Genomic DNA, 12,892 nt, shown 5'->3' with positions numbered 1-12,892 from the left:
TGCAAGAGTCAGCTGTTTAAAAGTAGACTACTAGTCTCATTTTAGGCACTGCCAAGTATTGTGTTGGCCTTCCAGCAGTTGCTCCAGAAGCATGGGGATTTCCTGTGCAGACCTTTGGGATATTCACAGAGATTTTAAGTGGTATGAGATGCCCATGCTCAGATGGCAGAAGGCTGCCCTTTATGGAGAATCCTTGCTGAAATAGGCAGACATGGAAAAAAAAGTACATATTGCACTGTACTACTGCCCTGAAAGGCTGGTTTCCTCAAATGTAAACAAAGCTTTGAAATAATTCCTATTATTTTGTATTTTAGATGGATATTCACACCTGTATGAAGTGCATGCAAAATACTGTCTTGCTGGTCATGGAGTGTTTAGCATCCCCTGAACACGTGTGAATGCCTACCTTCTGGATAGGAACCAGGCCTATGGCTCTCAAAGAAATTACTTCATTTCCAAATGAGCGGCATTTATTGCCCTCTGAGACAGAGCTGCCCTGAGCACACACCTATTTATTGCCTAACAAGGCAAAAGAGAAGGGCAGAAGACACCGCATTTGCTTTGAAAGAGAAGGGTACTTCCTGCAGTCATTTTAGGGCAAACATTTAATGAGCTGTTGAAACTTAGGAATGTACACTGTCCTTTCAATAAGGAGATGGATGAGTAGGAACAAAGCACGTTGTTGGTTAGAAAGCTGGTGTGGTGTTGAAATGTGCTTAGTTGAGAAGCTGGGCAAGAATTTTAGGGTGTCAATAGTGGGTCAAGTTCAGAGCTTTATCGAATGGTGGGAAAAGCAACAGAGCTACCCACAGCCACCATGCAGCACAGCATACGTGTGCTACGGCTGCTGTGAAAAACACAGCCCACTTACTTTGTCAGATCATAGGAAGAATGCACTCAAGATGCAACCAGACTTTCTGAGAAAGAGGCAAAGAGAAGGGACGTAAGGGTGGGAAAAACGAGACTGAGCAATAATCCTACCAGGTTTCTTCCCTGTGCCTAGTAGCACTTTATATTTTCAAATAATGTTAGCCCCGACAAAAACATCTTTCTCCTAAAACTGATGTAGTGACCAGCTGACCTGCCCAGAAAAATGCAGTTCAGGTGCTGGAGGCAGTAATTAACTCAGAGGTGAATCTGTCATTATATTAAATACAAATACGTCATACTCCTCAGCGGTAATAACTCAGCTCAAGGTATCCCTGCTCATTAATAACTGCTAAGGATTGTCAGTCTTGACCAGCTGCTGAATTTCTCTAGCTCAATATAAGCAGCTTAGATGGACAGGAGTTGGTCTGAGGTTTTGAGGGAGGTAGACACACATAACCAACACACGTGCATGCATCAGCCTCCTGTAAATGCAACAAAACTCTAAAAAAAAGTTTAAATAACTCCACAGAAACACTGCAGTGCATCACAGAGCATCGCTGCACTAACACAAGTCTCTCTTGTCTTCTTTATTGGGGATATGGCGTGTGTTACACATTTAGGACTTGGGTCAAAGAAGGATTTAGATCAAAGTATAAAGAGGCACTTGAGTGATTGATCATATTCCCACCCGACCCACTGTAGCTGGCCTGGGAATACATTGCGATGTAAACAGGCTGCCTATGTCTCCTCGCCCCAATCAAGGGAATCCCAATCACGAGACCCCTGACCTGTCCCTCCCCGTGTATGACCGCTCCTGTACATGGATGTGGCCCCTGTGCAGACCCTGCATTCTCCCCTTGTACCCCTAAACTCTGCGGCTTCCTGTGGTGTGGAAGGTTTGTGGCAGGGCACCAAGACATAATTAAGTCATCTTAAAGATATATTTAAGACATCGCATGCAATCCTGGGCAATGCTGCAGCTCCTGGTATTATCGATGAAGTTGCGACAGTGCCTTCAGCCCCGTCCCCAGTGCCTTCGGCAAATGCGTGGGCTCAGATTTGCCACAATCAAGCATGAAACCTGGAGGCCTCAAAACCCCCTTTATGGTACTTAGGTCCTTTTACCTGGGCTACCACCACGGATGCAGGAAGAAGAGACTTACACAGAGATTTCTTCAGGCCTCTTCAACAGAAGAGAGATGAAAACTCATTTTCTCAGTGACAGGTTTATCCAGTGCTTTTCTTTTATGTTGCCCAGAAGACATGACCTACCTGAAAGGCTAGCAGCTGAGCGACTCATGCTGAATTTGCCCACAGAAACAGCTGCTCTTCTCCTCAGCCTGGTCAAGGAGGCTTCCTCGATCTTATTTAAAAGCTTTTGATAGATCCCACTCATAATCCTGTTGCTGAGGCACACCTGGAAGATGGGGTAGCACTGAGCAAGCACCACCTGCTTTGGAGATGCTGAAATTAAGATCTTCAAGCACAGGGACTGGCCTAAACCTACATCTCCGTAAATATAGTGCCATTTTAGACACTCATCTCATAATCGTAACTAAATTCAGGAGTCTCGATCTTGAGCTGATTCCCACCCCACAAGCCTAAATCAGATCGAATCCCATCCCAGCTCTTCTTCTGTTGAAATGTCCACCTTAGCCAAAGCATAATGTAATCTGTACTGATGACACAATAACCAAATAATTGCTCTGCTTGTAAGATTACAAAGTACGATTAATTCCCCATCTCACTATCATGGCACTGGAATTCATACAACTGACAAATCTCCAATCATTTTAAAACCTAAATAATGTACAGCACTGTTCATAGCTATGCATTGTCCATTAACTCCTGTGCATGTTGCATGGAGATGTCAGGATAGACTTAGTTTCCAAATACGTGTTTTTGTTTTTCATGGGGTATTTCTGCTTTGAACTTTACATTTATTTTATAGAATCATACAATCATTTAGGTTGGAAAAGACCTTTAAGATCACTGAGTCCAACTGTAAACCTAAAACTGCCAAGTCCACCACTAAACCATGTCCCTAAGTGCCACACCTACACATCTTTTAAATACCCCCAGGGATGGTGACTCAAATAATTCCCTGGGCAGCCTGTTCCAATGCTTAATAACCCTTTTGGTGAGGAATTTTTTCCCAATTTTCCAATCTAAACCTCCCCTGGCACAACTTGAGGCCATTTCCTCTTGTCGTATCACTTGTTACCTGGGAAAAGAGACCGACTCCCACCTCGCTACACCCTCCTTTCAGGTAGTTGTAGAGAGCGATAAGGTCTCCCCTCAGCCCCCTTTTCTCCAGGCTGAACAACCCCAGTTCCCTCAGTCGCTCCTCATAAGACTTGTGCTCCAGACCTTCACCAGCTTTGTTGCTCTTCATTGGACATGCTCTAGCACTTCAGTGTCTTCCTTAAGACTTATTCTTATAAGGAGTAAGACTTATTTCTTATAAGGTTGGTTACTCTCTGAGAGAAAAAAATGTTGATGGGAGGAGCGGATATACTGTACTGGCCTAGGTATTACTGCCTCTGTTAACAAAGGAAGGGTGAGGATATTCAGTGAGCTTTGCCCTAGGAAGTTGTTGCCCAAGCCAGTATTGTTTACTGAGAACAAAAAGAAGACCTCTCTTGCCCACTCAAGAGGGGATCTTTGTTCCAACTAGAGGCTAGAGCAACCTTCTTTTACAAGGTGCCTTCATAGAGAGAAGAGAGGTGGTTTTTCAGTAGTGACTGCTGATCCTGGCTTGGACCTCTCCTGACGAGATGGCTAAGATAAAATGTTGTATTTTTATAGCCTCAGGCTATTTCTTGTCTCATTCCCATGCTCAAGACTACTGGCTTTTACATATATCATCTTTTCACTACTGTAGTTGGCTTTGACAGAAGAGCGGAAAAGCATGCCACATCCATGGTCCTGCAAGGGAAACTGTTGTAGAGAAGACATTTCCAGAAGTTGACTTGGCTAACTGAAAATGGGAATATCAGTTTGTTATCTCAGCTTTCTGCTACTGTGCTTAGTCTTCTGCAGAGACAATTTGGCTACACAGGGTAATGGTTTGACCCTACAGAGGCCAACGGCAAAGCCCCTGCCGACTTCAACAGGGCTTCGTGCTGGAGGCCTAATTTGCAGAAATTTGGCATGATGTCAATGGAAATTGTTGACAGAAATAAAAAAGCTTCTTACTGGGTGATTCTGTTCCTCCAAAAATGAGCCCTTAGGTCAAACCAATCTGCTGAGCCATAGGAAAAAAAAAAAAAAGAAAAGGAAAAGGAAAATAAAAAGAAAAAAGTGTTAACTTAGTCTTAGTGTTAACTTACTCTTAGCACACTCAACCTTCTGTGTAACAACAGAAAAAAACAAATTAAAAACAAACAAACAAGACTGCCTGGCAAATTGCTATCACTTTCATTTCTTCCCTCAATTTAATTGCAGTTGTAGACTAGGTTCAAACAAGTTAGCAATAAAAAAGCCACACAAGATTTATGTTCTACCATGAAGGGGAATTGAGGTCTATTCAAACAAGAAATCTCCTCCTAAATCAACTGGGTGCTTTTGACTCCTTCCTTCCTTCCCTATCATGGAGTCTGACAAGCAAGTAATTTTAAATGATAAATTGCTACACTGGTGGGTGGCTCTGCAAATTTTCCTGGAAGATGCATGGAAATATTGGGTGTTGAGGACTTAAGACTATCTGTGAATAAAGAAATTTGACTAAACAAATTCTTAAAATGCCACCTTGATAGAAACAAAAAGTGGCTTATGATTGAGGTACGTAGCCTTCAGTTTGTGCCGGCCTAAGTTGTCAAGTTCAAAGCTTCAGTTAAAGCAATTTCTCATCTATGAACTATAACAAAGAAAAGACCTTCATGGGAATAATAATCTTATGTCTTGATGATGGACCCTTTAGCTTCTGCTGCCCTTAGTGGCTTCAACTATAAGTCAACCCTATAAAAAGTATGGCAGAGAGATCAACATAACTGAATTCACGGTCACCATCCATCTCGGGAAGAGGGATAAGAGGCCTCAAACACACATTTTCCCTGTTAACATGCTGCTCTGCATCAATGGTGCCCCAGAAACATTATGCAAGAGTGCTCTTAAGCCTTGGCAATAGCAAATTAATTCAATTTATTTTAACCCCCTTTCCTCCAGGTCACGATACATTACATTTTCATGCACCCATCATTGCCTAAGAGCACACACTGGAATACTTACTCCATGTCAGCTGTCATTAGGCAATTTATTAAGCCATTATAACCTGGATTTGTGTCTAAGCTTGTTGATTAGTTACCGCTTTCATAAAGCAGAATTGCTATTTCTAGACTGATGAGCTGTGCTGTGCAGCCATACACATGCACACACACACTACTTCAGCAAGCTAAGTCTTGCCTGCTCCCATCAAGACTGTGGAAGGATGGAGACATTAGGAAGAAGCTACTGGGCTCACTCTCCATCTCTCTTCCCTGTGCCACCACTTCCACTTGCATCAAGGCTGGACCACTACCGAACCTGGATAGAATATTATTTCTCTGGTTAGAGTATCATTTCTCTAGCAATAGCTCAGCCCATATGGACCCCAAAGTCCCATGAGATAACCTTGGCCTTTCTTTGTGCTTTCACCTCTTTAATGCCAGCTGAAAGCCAGTTGAAAATGGCAAGGCATTTAAAAGTCTGTCTTTGCTAATATGGAGGTTACATGAGACAATTTTTATTTTATGTGCTTGCAACACAGCGCAGCATGGCAGGGTCAGACCCTGCACTTGCAGAAACCTTGCAAACTCTTATTAAAATAAATGGAGCTGTACCAGTTTACATAAAAAAAAAAAAAGTGGTCTACATGACTGCACTTTACGCCTTGACCACTACCCACGCAGGCTTCCTCAAATATGCTATCTGTCGAATTCAGTAGGAAGCTCTTATGTCTGCTTTTCCTCATATAAGAAGCAAGTTTAAGCCCCATGACTGTGATCCTCAAGGCTATTTAAGCATTTCTCTTCAGGTGATTTTAACAGGGGCTATGTAACTGTCAGTCTTTGAGGGACTCGGCCTTTCTATTTTGTCTCTTAGGAATACTCGTTTGATTTTTGGGGGCAGTCTTGTGAGTATTTCTAAGATGGTGATTAGCTCTAGCTGGTCTAGCCGCTGCATGAGATGACTCAGAGTTGAGTTTAGACATAAAAATAGAATTATCTTGGTAAATGGGGTAAATATCCCTATTTCGTGCTCATCAATCGCAGAATAATGGCACTTCTAAACACATCTTCAGTAATAAGGCAAGTCAACCACAAGGCAGCAACTAAAGAGAGAACGTGATCAGAGTTTTAATAATGCCCTTCCCCACACTTATCACATTTTCTCTCATTATTGGCAATGATGCATTGCTTTAAGGTGCCAACCTGTGACCGGGGCACCGCTGTGTCAGGAATGATAGAGTCACTTATGCAAAGAAAGTTCCTGCTCCAGAGCTCTTCCACAGTCTAACTTTTGGCCTTCACTCCTGGGTTATTTCCAGGAGCAAAGGAGAAGGCAAGGAGATAACTCATCCAAGCAAAACTGTCTAAAAGCATGTTAGAGCTTGGTCTCCATGGTCTGCACCCTCTCAAGGGTTGCCTGATATGAACAGTCCAAGGAGCAGGAGGGGCATAACCCAGATTCTGATACTTTCTCCTCGGAGGAATGGATCACTTCATCCATCCTCTGGGGGCCGACCTGTGGCCAGCTGTCAGGGAGGGAGCCCAGCCAGAGCTCCCATCGAGCTCTCCCTCCGTTGCTTTCTGTTGTGGGACTAGTTGGTGAATATCCCGTTTCTCTTCTGTGTAGGGATGCCCATGCTGGCCAACTCATAGCTGAAATATGGCCCTTTCCCCCTGCTTCTCCCACCTTCTGTTACAAACCCCATCTCTCTAAAGCAGAATCCCAATCCCGTGGCACAAACCTTCCCCGCTTCCTAGCCTGGCATGCTTCCAGCACCACACACCAAGTGCCTGTCTTCATCCCCCAGCGCCATTCATTGCCTCTCATTCTCAGAATGATGATGTTTCACCTTTAGCTTCTCTGACACTCAAGGTTTCCTTCACTCTCCATCACTGCATGTTCCTTTCTTCCCCAGCTCAGACCTGAAGCCCACGTGTCCTAGTTTCAGCTGGGATAGAATTAACTGTCTTCCTAGTAGCTGGTACAGTGCTATGTTTTGAGTTCAGTATGCGAAGAATGTTGATAACACTGATGTTTTCAGTTGTTGCTAAGTAGTGTTTAGTCTAAAGTCAAGGATTTTTCAGCTTCTCATGCCCAGCCAGCAAGAAAGCTGGAGCGGCACAAGAAGTTGGCACAGGACACAGCCAGGACAGCTGACCCAAACTGGCCAACGGGGTATTCCATACCATGTGACCTCACATCCAGTATAGGAACTGGGAAGTGGGGGCGGGGAATTGCCGCTCGGGGACTGGCGGGGTGTTGGTCGGCGGGTGGTGAGCAATTGCACTGCGCATCATTTGTACATTCCAATCCTTTCATTACTACTGTTGTCATTTTATTAGTGTTATCATTATCATTATTAGTTTCTTATTTTCTGTTCTATTAAACCGTTCTTATCTCAACTCACGAGTTTTACTTCTTTTCCCGATTTTCTCCCCCATCCCACTGGGTGGGGGGGGAGTGAGTGAGCGGCTGCGTGGTGCTTAGTTGTTGGCTGGGGTTAAACCACGACACCGCGTTTCCTTCTTATCCCACATCCTTTTAAGAGAGTTTCAGCTCCAAACTCCACAACTCTTCTACCCAATCCTTTTTATTCTTTACTTGCTACTGCCAGCCCCAATAGTGGTTGAGTCCCTGTGCAGGATATGGTGCAGCAACCAAGGCTTCAAGCATGGCAGCCGTAAACTGCTGTCTCACCAATACAGAAGGAAATTACTGTTTGCCATAACCTCCAGAGCAATTACCTGTGCTCAGGCCCTCTCCCCATGGCATGCCCGAGATGACTTAGGCCTACTTCATAAATGTCAGTGAGGGCTTAGGCAGGTAGAGACCTGTTCTAGAAGAAATGATGAGATAATGTGTTCCTGGATGGGGAATCTCTGAACAATTTCAAAATCCAATCCAACATCCAAGAATGTTAAAACAGTCTAGGTGCCATTTCCCATGCTCGTGGCTGCTACTGGCCATGGGCAGTTAACATCCCAAACCTCTTATTTGTAGCTTCTCATTACTTCACACACCCTTCACTCACTGAACTTGCTGCTAAATCCTTAATTTAACTCTAGCACTGATTTTTGGAAACATAGCTGAGGCAATATTTTTTTATTATTATTTTTTACTTTTGGGTAATATTTTCACTGTTAGGCCCTCTGCTAAGGAATGTAGCTGTAGCCTCTTTGTCTCTTGTTCTCTCCCCATCTCCTCTCCATTTTCTGGTCCTTTCTAGAAGTGTCTCAATACCTTTGGTGAAGTGAACCTTAAAGCGCTGGTGTGATATTTGAAAGAGAATTGGCAAACATACAATGCCTCCATTCCTTCCCTCTGCTTGCTTTCTGTTGTTTTTACTTCTTTGTATCATTTACAGGAGCTTTCTCTAATTTTGGGGGGGAGGGGTTTGCTTCCCCTCTGTCATTTGTTTTGCTGTAAAACTTAGATTGTAGCAGTGATTGGCAGATACGGAGATATCAGCACATATGGGTATATCAGCAGATATGGGAATAATGCACAGAAGTTGTTTGGCTGGTGCAAATCCCTTTATCTAACTTTATGGTAAAAATATAGACCAAGGAGATGGGTGTGTTAGGTTTGTGTTGTGACAGCAACATCATAGAGACCTTCGGAAGAATCCTAAGTAGAAACCAAACGCTGTCAAAAAGCTCAGAAAGAAGAACTGAAGCCAGTCCATTGCAACACCCATCTCCTGAAGCCAACAGGAACCATTTGGCCGGGTTTCACAGGAATTTGTGGACAGGGTGAGGAGGTTCAGGTCAGACACGAGCAGAAGAGCACAGTGAGAAACTTATACTTCATATAAGCAGTGACTTTTCCTTTGCTACTTGTGCTGCTCCTTGGGATGAAAACCAAATGTGGCTGCTACCTATTAGGTGGGAAGAGTGAGGGTCTCCTTCATTCTGCACAGCTGAGCAAAACAAGGTGAACCTCATTTCACATTGGGCCTCACTTCCACGGCAAGACAGACTGCAAAGCACTTCCTTAGCTCAGGCAGCACCTTGCGCTTGACTGGTCCCGTTGAATTCAGTGGATGGGGTATAATTCTGCAGGAATAGGCTGAGCTACTGAAAAAGTGTCAGCTGATGTATTTACACATTTTGGGGACTGACCCAACTCCAATTAAAGTCAAGGGAAAGATTCACATTGTCTTCAGACGGAGTTCTGCCAGGCTTTTCCCCGCAAGCCAGTCAGCCAAAGTTCAGCAGATGCTGGTCTGTGCTGCTAAGAAGAGCTCATCCCTCCTCTGTGTAGGAGTGGGAGTAGATGTCTTCCCCAGAGGATGTAAACCAATGAAAGGGCTAAGTCTCTAATATTCATTTCACTTTTAAACAAGTGCATAAAAAGGCTTCTACTCTTCCACCTCTCCAACAGCCTGCATATCGGGGCACTCCCACATGAGGCAGAGAATATGGATTTTAGTAGCCTCAGAGGGGGTGCACCAGAAAAGAAAATGTATCATCTGTCTTCAACTTCGATATATAAAGTTCATTTAGGGGCCTGTAGCTGTTATCAATTTGGCCTGAGGAAGTTCACGTGAAAAACCCCTGATTTTTCACACTGAAAATGTGAGATATGTGTATATGTTCACAATTGCTCAAAGTCCCACCCTACTTTGCAAAGAAGGATTTTTTGTTGGAATTTGATTGTCTTACTGGAAAGCAAAAGGAAAAAGATAAATGATCTAGTCTCCCTTGGCTGAATCCTCAGCAAAGGCAAATTTGCAGAGCTCAGAAAAAGTCAGCCTGAATTCAATCTGTAGAACCTGATCTTTGTTTATATCAAACTGTCGGCTTCTTTGTCTTCAGCGAGGCTGGAAAGGTTAAGTGGTTCATCATTACGCTATCCAGATATTACAGTAATGAAACTATATCAAAACCTATCCATAAACCCACCAAAAATCAAATGAAATAACAATTGAAGTGTTCAGTTCAATCCTTCTACCAGGTTTGCTGCTTTGGCTACTGTGTTTCACAAGGTCTTCTCCAGGGAGAGAAGGAAAGGGGAAGACAAAGCGTGGGAATGCCAAGACAGAAGGTCACTAGGCCTAAGAAAACTAATGTGAAAAACTAAAACTTGTAAGCAGGCCTCTTGAGTTGGGCAGTGAAAAAAAACCCCAGAAGAATGCAAGCAAAAACAGGCTGGAAAGTGGCGCAATTTTTCATGCAGTATGAGTAATTGTTGGATGCAATAAAGCCATGTGTGGCAAGTTTTCCATCAGAAATGACCTAGTACTGAGACAGAACATATTCTGAACGAATCAAAATGAATAGTTATTGAAGAAGTTGGAGCAGGTGATTTCACAGACCCCTCCTAGCCTGACCATCTCTACATCTCAGTGCTTAAAGCCCAGACTGACTAATGCACTTGAGTATATGCCTATTTTTAAGCAATTTAAGACAATAGGATGATTCAGTTACACATAATTACTGACATACTTTATGACTGAAGGCACGACAGAGAGAGAGAAAGTGGTTTTGGTCTACTAAGGCCTGTTGGTACCTTGGGCAATATGCCGTGTGTATATGTGGCCATAAGCCTCCTCTGCTGTTTCTACCCCTCTAGAAAATTCAAGATCCCTGCAGTGCTTTGCTTCCCACTGGAAAATCCCACAGCGGGCTTTTGGAGGGCCAGCCTTCTCTGAAGGTCAGTCTACATGCTTCTACATGAGCCGAGGGATCCCCATTGTGCCTAAGAACAAGCCTAACTGATTTGGGCAGCTGGGGAGAGGAGAAGGTGTGAGGGACATTTGTAAAGCTACTGCTGCTGAGTTTCCTTGGTACAGGACAAAGGGCCTGGGCCACCTTGCACAGGTCCTGGGATCAATGAACATTTAAGCCTGCTACATTTAGTTGTGAAAACAAGCCTTGCTTGCCAACTCAGGGTTTCTGCCCCATGAAAACAGGCTGAATTTTTCACCCAAGCAGCAAGACTTTTCTTTCCTCCCAGGAGTGGGTTTATCAAGAAAGAAGGGCCAAGGAATTCAAGGAGGCTACGGGTGCCACACATCACTCTGTAAACATCACCCAGTGCATGGTGCATGTTCTGGCTCACATGATGGCTTCCTTGATGCTCATCACATGTATTTTGGCTGCATTGGCCCCCAAATGCTTACTGCTGCGTTCTCAGGCTCTGTGGCCCATAGAAACGCCCAACAAATTTTTCAGGGTGGTCATGCTGAACCCAGTGGTAATCCAAAACTATCTGAGTTTAAAATGGCGTAGTTAACACCGTAAGTGAGGTTTCCCACACTAGGTAAAATGAAGTAAAAATGCTATTGCGGCAAAGCCTATAAACAAGTTTTTCTCAATTACATATACACCTACATGTAGTGGAGTTCCTACTTGACTGGAGCACTGACACATTTGTTGGTGGAGAGCTTAAAATATTTTTGTGTGGCTGGTGCATAAAACGTAATTTTAAGTCTTCTTACTGCAACAGGTAATGCCAAGTTCAGGAATTTGGTCCCTTCATCAGAAATGCTGGGAGAGGTGTCTGTTAATTTGTTTTTTATAGCCCTGAGTCTGTTGTAGAAGAGGGGTGCCTTTATCCTTTTTCCCTTAAAGGAACTAAGTGCAGTACTTTCTCTTCTAATAAAATACTGTTATTGCTTTGGTTTTGCCCTCTTTTAAGACAGCATGGGGGTAGGACCATTCAGTAAATTGAACTGTTAGTTCAAATCTCTCCTCAGACTGAATGAGCTCAAGGCCCTATCTAGCCATTATACACAAACCCCTCAGTAAATTGTGTATTAGGCCCTGGGTATATGAACTAGAACCCAGGTCTCCCAAGTCAAAACTTTATCTTGCAAGTTCAAAGCACAAACAAACCAATTATTTAACCTAACTCAAGCCAACCTAACCCAACCAAACCCACATAAACACAATGGATTTTATAACTATTTCTGCAAACAGATGAATATTAGGAGGGGCATTTTGACGGCATTTCATGTACGTATTTTTTCCCTATGACCTAAAAGGTTGTCCAAAATGTTGGGTCAAAACAGGTGCAGATTTTGCGAGGGGTATGCTCAGCCTAGTGTGGTGGAGACAGATTTGTTCCACGTATTTTTATAACCCTTGTGTATCATCCAGCCATTCACCCTGAGCTGGCATTTAACATGAAAATCCTCTGATGGGGAGAAACACACACAATAGTGGTAGCCATGGGTCTGCCTGAAAGCACACTGGCTTCCAGGAGCTGCGGATTCTGCAGGACAAAGTCCTGTATTTATACACAGAAGTATTTCTGGATGGACGGTTGAAGCAAACACTTCTCACACAGCTTTCTGCAGTCTTGCCTCAGTCACGACCCAGTGCAAAGCCCCACAGGGTGAGAGGTTAGTTCAAACTCCATGGCTCATTGGGTTCTTGGCTCCTCTGCCAATTAGCATTGGCAGTTATCTGTGGCAGCAGACACCGGGCAATTGTTTATTCCAGTTTATATGTCGTTCTAACCATTCACAGACCTTCACAATAAACCCCCATTGCTAAAGAATACAGATCCCAGTGAACCACAGAGGAGAAAAAAAAACCAGAGGGTCACTGCAATAGGAACATGTCGTGCTGCAGACAGTTCTCGGGGAAAAGCTGGGAGCAGGCTGCTCTTTGGTATCAGCTGAGAGGTGCTCAAGCAGAAAGGTCATTATAACAGCAGGGACAGGACTCCGGGTAAGGATACAGAAAAGCCAGAAGGCAAGGAAGAAACTGGGTGAATGGAAGAGGAAAGAGAATCTTTTTCTGGGGCTGTATGACATCATAGAAAAACAGGTCCAGAAGAGATCTGCTGGCCTGCTGTGCCCAGT

The 12,892-nt window shown here is 43.8% G+C and overlaps 1 protein-coding gene across 1 annotated transcript in view; it reads right to left on the bottom strand.

The window, feature by feature from the left end:
• LOC128151064 (vasoactive intestinal polypeptide receptor) overlaps window positions 1–12,892 on the bottom strand; it is a 122,012-nt gene that overhangs the window by 26,525 nt on the left and 82,595 nt on the right. The window lies entirely within an intron of this gene.

Source organism: Harpia harpyja, chromosome 1 (genome assembly GCF_026419915.1).
Source record: "Harpia harpyja isolate bHarHar1 chromosome 1, bHarHar1 primary haplotype, whole genome shotgun sequence".
Lineage (NCBI taxonomy): Eukaryota > Metazoa > Chordata > Aves > Accipitriformes > Accipitridae > Harpia > Harpia harpyja.
This window is presented reverse-complemented; position numbering and strand designations above follow the sequence as displayed.